The 6,859-nt window shown below is 49.1% G+C and overlaps 1 long non-coding RNA gene across 5 annotated transcripts; it reads left to right on the top strand.

Annotated features, from left to right (window-relative positions):
• The first annotated feature begins 277 nt into the window (after window positions 1-277).
• Window positions 278-4,464, top strand: LOC122190643. 5 transcript variants are annotated; one of them, XR_006182191.1, is made up of 5 exons: window positions 279-580; window positions 1,138-1,202; window positions 1,592-2,468; window positions 2,760-3,351; window positions 4,301-4,464. It is a non-coding gene; the product is annotated as an uncharacterized LOC122190643 (long non-coding RNA). The 5 variants fall into 5 exon arrangements; XR_006182193.1 differs by having other exon boundaries at window positions 280-580; window positions 3,212-3,351; XR_006182194.1 differs by having other exon boundaries at window positions 278-558; window positions 1,592-3,351.
• Window positions 4,465-6,859: the final 2,395 nt, after the last annotated feature.

Raw genomic sequence — 6,859 nt, 5'->3', positions numbered from 1 at the left:
TTTTGCCTTTTTGGTTTTCCTGCAGCGAGCCTTTTTGCTTTGCTTTCCATTGTCTTTGTTTCCTATTGGTTGGTTGGTTGTCTTTCCTGCACCTTTCTTTGCATGATCTTGTTCCTTGCTAGAAGCATTCTTTTACATTTCAGAGTATGTTTCTTGGCTTTGCTCTGCATCCGATCTCTGCACCACAACTCTATGTCAGACTTTATTTTGGGGTGGAGGAATGTACATAGGTCATAGACTTGTACAAGAAAAGCTATTGTGCTGTGCCCAGAAGCTGATGAAAAAGAGCCCTGAGGAGCCAGGAGCACAAAGGCAGCGTGTTTCTGTGAAGGCCGCAGCACAAGCACGTGTGAACCTTGAAGGGCTGCTTTGTACCTCTCCAGGGACTGCTTTGGAATGGGGAATTTTCTGGATTTGTTCCCAGTTGTTGCTCAGAGCTGAGGCTTTTCTCCTTGTATCTTTGCAGGAAAGCAGAGCGGAGGGAGCGTCTGTGGTGAGATGCTCAGGTGAAATTGCCTTCCCTGCACCAGCAGCCTGTTTGTGTCCATGTGATGCACGGTGAGGAGAAGCCTGCAGTTCTGTGAGTAAGCCTGGCAAATGGAATAATGGCTGTGGCCTTTTTGGCAAGTGTGTGAGGAGGGGTCTTTGGACAGGCTGCTCTTTTGTTGGTTTATTTTTGCAGGGAAATTCCATTTCAGTTGTTAGTTGCAATGGTTGGTTGGTGCTTGATTGAAAAATATTGGTCATCTAGACAAGCAGTGCTCTCACACCAGAGAAGTGAGAAATCTCCTGTGCATCCAGTCTTCTCCACGAGCTTTCCATTTAGAGACATTTAGTGCCTCTAAATGCCTGTAGAAGTGGTGGGGGGATAAATGGGGAAGAGATGAGGTGCAGTTTCTGTGCATGCTCTGTGCACGGAGCAGGCATCACCTGCTGCGAGCTGGGAGCCCTGCAGAGCATCGTGGATTTGCTTTCCTTCCTTGTTGGAGCGCGGTGCTTTTGTAGGTGCTGTGTGCATTTGAAGTAACTGTGAACTCTGCTGAGACACCAGGTGTCCTAGAGAGAGCCCAAGGTCCTTAGTTCAGTGAGGGCCTTTTTTCTCCATCTCTCAGTTTTTTCTTCTTTTCTCCCTGTTAGTGTGACATACCTGGCCCGTCAGATAATTCAGAAGGGAGAGGTGCCTTCTTGTGAAGCTGTGGCAGGTGGGTGCATGCACTTCACTGCTGGTATGAAAAAGTTGAAGATGCCTGAGCTGTGGGAGAGCTTTGAGAGTTGGATGGAGAGTTCTTGACCAAGGAAGAGCCCTTTGATCCCAGCCCCCTGGGGAGAGGTTAGGATTGCTGAAGGAGGAGAGGATTCTTTGAGTGATCTCAGGGGTCTAGGAAGGGAGCTGACAGGTTTAGGGTTCCTTGGCCGTGCTCTGCCCAGGCTGTGACAGTGCTGGGGTTCGATTTTGAGTCACTTGGAAGACAAAATGAGACAAAGGGTTTTTTGTGCAGCCTGAAACCCTGCAACTCTGCTGTAGGGGCTGCAGCCCAGGGTAGGTGCCCTGTCTCCACAATTGCTGACCACGCTCTTCCCTTCTCCACAGTGACCACGGCCAGCCCATGAAGCTCCAGTCATCAAGACCCCGTATGTCATGTCCAACGCCATCTGTCTGCGCTGCCCTTGATAGCTGAGGCTACCTCATGTCCTCTCAAACTGCCAGGCACGCAAGCTTCCTCCTCCTCCACCAGCTCTCCCACTGGCTCTGACACCTTTGCCACCTCCCATGTCGTGTGGTGGAAATGCATGGTGCTGGGGCAGGCCCAAACTCCCACCCTGACAGCAGGCACGTTTCCAAAAACTCTGCTCACTTCCTCATCCTGCTGGCTCGTGAGAAGATCCTGTTGTCAGCTCTGCCAACCAGCACAGCAGAGGTGGGATAGTTACAGGCAGCCTGGAAAACAGCAGGGGAATAACCATTTCCCCCTTTGGCTGTTATCTGTTGAGAAATGCTGTCTGGTGAGCATTGAGTCAGGGCCTGAACCACTGATGGAGCATCTGGGGAACGGACCCAGTCAGCCCTGGGAGCACAGGTGAGGGCAGTTCAGTTGTATGATGGAATGAGGGGAGCCTGGCTGCACCTCTCTTAGACCTCATTGAAGGGCTGACTCTGCATGGGCAAGGATCTCTGGTTGGAGATCCCTCCCTTGTGGAGTTTTCCCTGTGAGCCTGGATCTTCAGGGACAGGTGAGCACTTTCCTTTGTCTTTGTAACGCCTTTCTGTTGTGCTAGTCCCTTTGTGGTTACACCTTCTTCCACTGCACTGATCATTCTGGTTGTTACAGATGGCCTCTGCCCCTTCCCACCTGTAAAGCAAACAAGGTGATGACAGAGCCTTTATTTGAGATATAGGAGCTATAGAGCAGGATATCAAAGAAAGAGGAATCGACTCATCCCTCCCAGCAACAGTTTGGAAGAAAGTGGTGAGCTGAGGAATGCAGCCTTTTGCGTTTGAACTGCAGTGTGCTGAAAGGTGAAAGGGGGCTGAGAGGTGGGGGGGGAGACCTGTGCAGGCTGACTGTGTGTGTGCTGCTGGGAGCACTGCTGAGATGGAGAGAGGAAGGCTCCCCGCTCGAGGTACTCGTGTGCTCACGCAGTGGTTCAGGCTGTGACCTGGCAATTCCACTGCACCACCTGTCCTGCACTGTCCATGTGCCACCTCCAGGTGTTGCCCAGCTGTTGGGGGACTCGCTGTGACCTCCCTGTCTCACCAGTGCCTTGTGCACTGGACTTCACAGCATCTTGATGGCGAGTAGTGGTCCTCTGGAGATGCTGAGCAACAGTTGTGAGCTGCGCCCTTTTCCTGGACCGGTATCCCAAGCCCTTCTCAGCCCAGAGCCTGTCTCTCTCATCTGGTGTTCTATGGAGAAGTCAGCAAGATGGGACTTTGCCAGCCAGCTGGTTTCAGCTTCACCACCCAAATGACAGCAGGGCAGTCCTGCAGCTCATGGCAGCCCTACGGCTCTGCTCCTTTGCCAGGCTGGAGAGCTGAATCAGCTCCGATTCTGCAGATCCTTCCCTGAGTCCTGCTGCTAAGCACCGATACTTGTGCATCCTCTGGGCCACATCAGGACTAGAAAGAGGAGTAGACATCAGGCGGAAGGATCTGGCCTTCTGCTGGTGATAGCCACCTGCATGGCCTGTTCCTGCTTTCTCTTTTCCCCAGGAGGCATGTGGGAAAATTTGTAAGTTTTCCCCAAGCAGTGCATGGACCTCTCTGATGGGAGTGAGCAGCAAGGAGCCGACTGGGTCTCAGCTTCCTTCCTGCCCTGCACTTGACTGAGGGACCCTGCAGCCAGCTCAGAGGTAAGAGGTGGCCATGGGCCCAGCTTTGCCAGCTTTCACTGTGAAAGGGAGCAGTTCAGGGAAAGACACAGCCTGGGTAAGCCTGAGCTTTACTCTAGCATCTGAGGGAGCTGTGGACATCAGCTGTGGACACGACTCATAACGGTGTTGGTCAGCTGTGGATGCTCAGTGTTCTTAAGCAGCCCAGCTGTATCTCACAGGCTGTAGTCACAATTTCTCTGCGAGGCTGAGATACTCTGAGGATCATGGCATCTCTCATTTTGCTCTCAAGCTCACAGTCTCTGAGGAATGACTTGAGCCCTGTGCCCACATCCTCGCTCATGTGCTGGAGTCACCTTTATGCATTTTGGTGCCAGGGCTCTTGGGGCAAAACATGCCTGGACACTGCCACACATGTAATGCCTTTCTGCGGTGCACACTGGAGGATGCAGAACTGGCTGGGTCTGTGATGCTTTATGAAGCTGGTCTGACCTATTTCAGCAGCAGTGAGAACGCTTCTCACCTAGTCTAACCCTTAGAGCAGCATGGAGTGAAGGGTGCTACCTGGGGATAAGTCTTTTTTTCTACTTTCTATCCCAAGTCCTTTCCTTTCTACGGAAACAGCAGAAGTGTTCCTTCAGAGCTGATTTACCCCTGCTGTGTTTCTTTTCACTTTTTGTGGATGAGCAAGTGCCCCTTTAGGGATGAGCATCTCTTTGCTCCTTCCATTCTACAGCTCGTAGCAAGGTGCCCAGGACACCCCATAGTTGTGGGGAGCAGCTGGCACAAGAGAAGTAAGTCCTGAGGCTGCAGCAAAGATTTTGGGTCATTTGCAGTGGCTCAGTGGGAGCTTGCAGAGGCAAAAAGCAGCTGGAGATGTGCTCTGCAGTTCTGTGCTGGTTTGCAGATTCCTCAGGAGTTGTCCTGGGTCACCTGGCTTCCACCAAGAGTGCTCCTCTTCTCTCCACAGATCACATCCCAGGTGCTGTCTGTTTGTCTGTGGTAGGTACCACAGAAGGAGGCCTCTCCGTGCCATTGTTGCAGTGATTTCAGTCTGTGGCACCCACATTTGGACACATGGATGCTCCATCTGGATGTTAATTTTCAGGGGGATTAAAGCTTGTTGGAATATGGGCTGTCTCTTTCCATAGTATATGCATTTTGTGCAGTTGAGTCTTGCAGTATCTCTATAATTCACTCTTCTGCCATGAAGTGGGATGGTGTAACGTCCTGTTCTTCAGACGAACTGAGAGTGCTGCCCAGATGGTGAATGAGACAAGGGATTCACTGGTCCTGACTGATAAGAATCCTGGGCAACAGTTAATAGGCCAGTATTTTCTGAGATAGAATTTATTATCATGCATTTGTTAATGTTTCTGTTAACGCCAAAGCACTCTGGGGTGTATTTTCAAACCAGGGTTTCCTGTCCTGCTAACAGACAGTGGGGTTTGTGCATGTACCTCCATGGGCTCACATGGAAACATACGTCAAGCATCAGAAGATTCCTGGGTGCGTGTTTAAGACTTAATGCGTTCTCTAAAGACTGAAATGGGATTTTCCTGATGTTGTAAGTTCTGATCTTATGGAATGTACGTACTGGGAGAAATTACTCCTGGTGGCTGAAACAAATGCTGGAGTTCTTCAGTGCAGAGTTGTCATGGTTCTGGTCTGCCTGGTGCTACAGCGGAAGAGCCTGGGCTATTCTGGGAGAGAACCATGTTCACTGTATTTAAGCAGGAGAATGTCCCTGTGGTGTTATTCAGAAGAAAAGCTGTTCTAATCAACCTTACCTCAGGATCTTGTTTCTCAAATCCAAGCAAGACAGGACTGTGCATGCGTGTGCATTGCATATAATGCTGGCGTTTGGTTTTCATGAGATTCATAGATTAGTGCCTGCTTGCTCTGAAGTTGGCTCTTGGAATGCGATGATTCAGTGTCTCACTGACAGTGTGACAAGTAGGACTTGGTTCTTGCAGGTTTGTTTCCTTGCCCAGCTTTATTTCCACTGCTGGGCAACTGTCTCTGCAAGAGCTGCTTAAGAAAAGGAATGAAATGCACATTTTGCTGGAAAATTAGCACAGAGCTTTGCCCATTTCCTTTAAATGGAAAAGTGAACCTAACGTGCCTTGCTGTTATCAAGGGATTTGTTTGCTGGAGGCAAGCTGATAAATGGTGCCTGGGGCCTGTGGGCACAAATAGATCCCAGTTTCCTGTTCATGCAGCAGCCTTTAAATATTGCATTGGCAATATTAGTAAGGCCAGACAGATCCAGGGATGTCTGTGCCCAAGGCTTGAAGTAACGCTGGAGAAAAGCAAAACAGCTGACTTAAAAAATGTGTGCTTAGAAGCTGGGAAGTAATGAGAAGTGGAAGCCTCTGTTCTCATGGCAGTTCTGCTGAGTAATAATCACTTGGCAAACTGCAGCAGCATGGCAGGGAAGCTCAGGGCTGCAATTTAGGGAGAGGATATTGAGGGAGGCTAAAGGCTTTGCTAATGCTTGGCTGGATGTAAGAAATGTTCTGTGTTAAGAACGTGTTTTCTATGTCAGTGGTCCACAGCATTTGAGGTACTTAACTCAGTGCAAATGAGAAAAGCTGATGCTTTTTGTCTACTTGGTAGTGGAACAAGGAAAATTGAGGAAGGTTTTTGGAACAACTTTATTCTTCACATCTTTCCTGGAAAAAAAAATAATTCAGGTGGCCTGGGCTCTCTGTCATTTATTATTTCTGAGCCCTTGGAGCTGGATTTCTGCTCTTGGCTTTTCACAGGAGATTGGGCCAACAGAAAACGGGTGATCCAGGAGCTCAGCTGGGTCCAGGCTGACCTGCTGTTTAGTAAGTCCTCTCCAAGCTCAGTTACAAACTTCAGTTTTCTTCTCCAAGTTACATTTGTCTGAGTTAAGCAAGCACTGAAGCAAATCTGTTCACCTCTGTTTTTCTTTCTATGCTGCTCTTTCATTTCTGGACCTCCTGTAAGAATGACCACATGCTTTGCTTTTCACTGATTCTGGGGTATCACAGTGAAATTTTTCAGTCACTTATCTTGTTGTGAGTCATAGTTAAGGATGGAGGAGCTTTTCCTCCCTGCATATCTGCTGCTTTCCTGTCTTTCAATAGAAACCCCCTTGTGAGCAATGTAATGGCTCAACCCTTCCTGCTGAGCAGCACGGTGGGTTGTGGTTGAGTGCTGACACAGTGACTGTGCAGGGTGGGCTGGTGCAGCACACAGCTGTGATGGCTCTGTTCCTTCACTGATCCAGGCCTTTTTCAACTTAGTTACATTATTTTGGTTGTCTTTTGTTTTTTAACATGATGTGCAAATGTAACGACCTGAAACACGAAAGAGAAGAGCAAACCAAAACTGCTCTTGGCTGTGTCCAATGTGTAATTAAATGAGTACCTAAGAGATTTAAAGTGGTCTCTGGATTGCTGCTCATCTCATTTCACACTGCCTGCAGTGTTTTCACTTTCAGTGCCCTTTGGCTCTGGTTCTTAACTCTATTATACAGGCTCCCACTTCAGATCTTCTT

This window comes from Lagopus leucura, unplaced genomic scaffold (genome assembly GCF_019238085.1).
Source record: "Lagopus leucura isolate 7727_CA_CO unplaced genomic scaffold, USGS_WTPT01 34479-0_obj-0_obj, whole genome shotgun sequence".
Classification (NCBI taxonomy): domain Eukaryota; kingdom Metazoa; phylum Chordata; class Aves; order Galliformes; family Phasianidae; genus Lagopus; species Lagopus leucura.
This window is presented reverse-complemented; position numbering and strand designations above follow the sequence as displayed.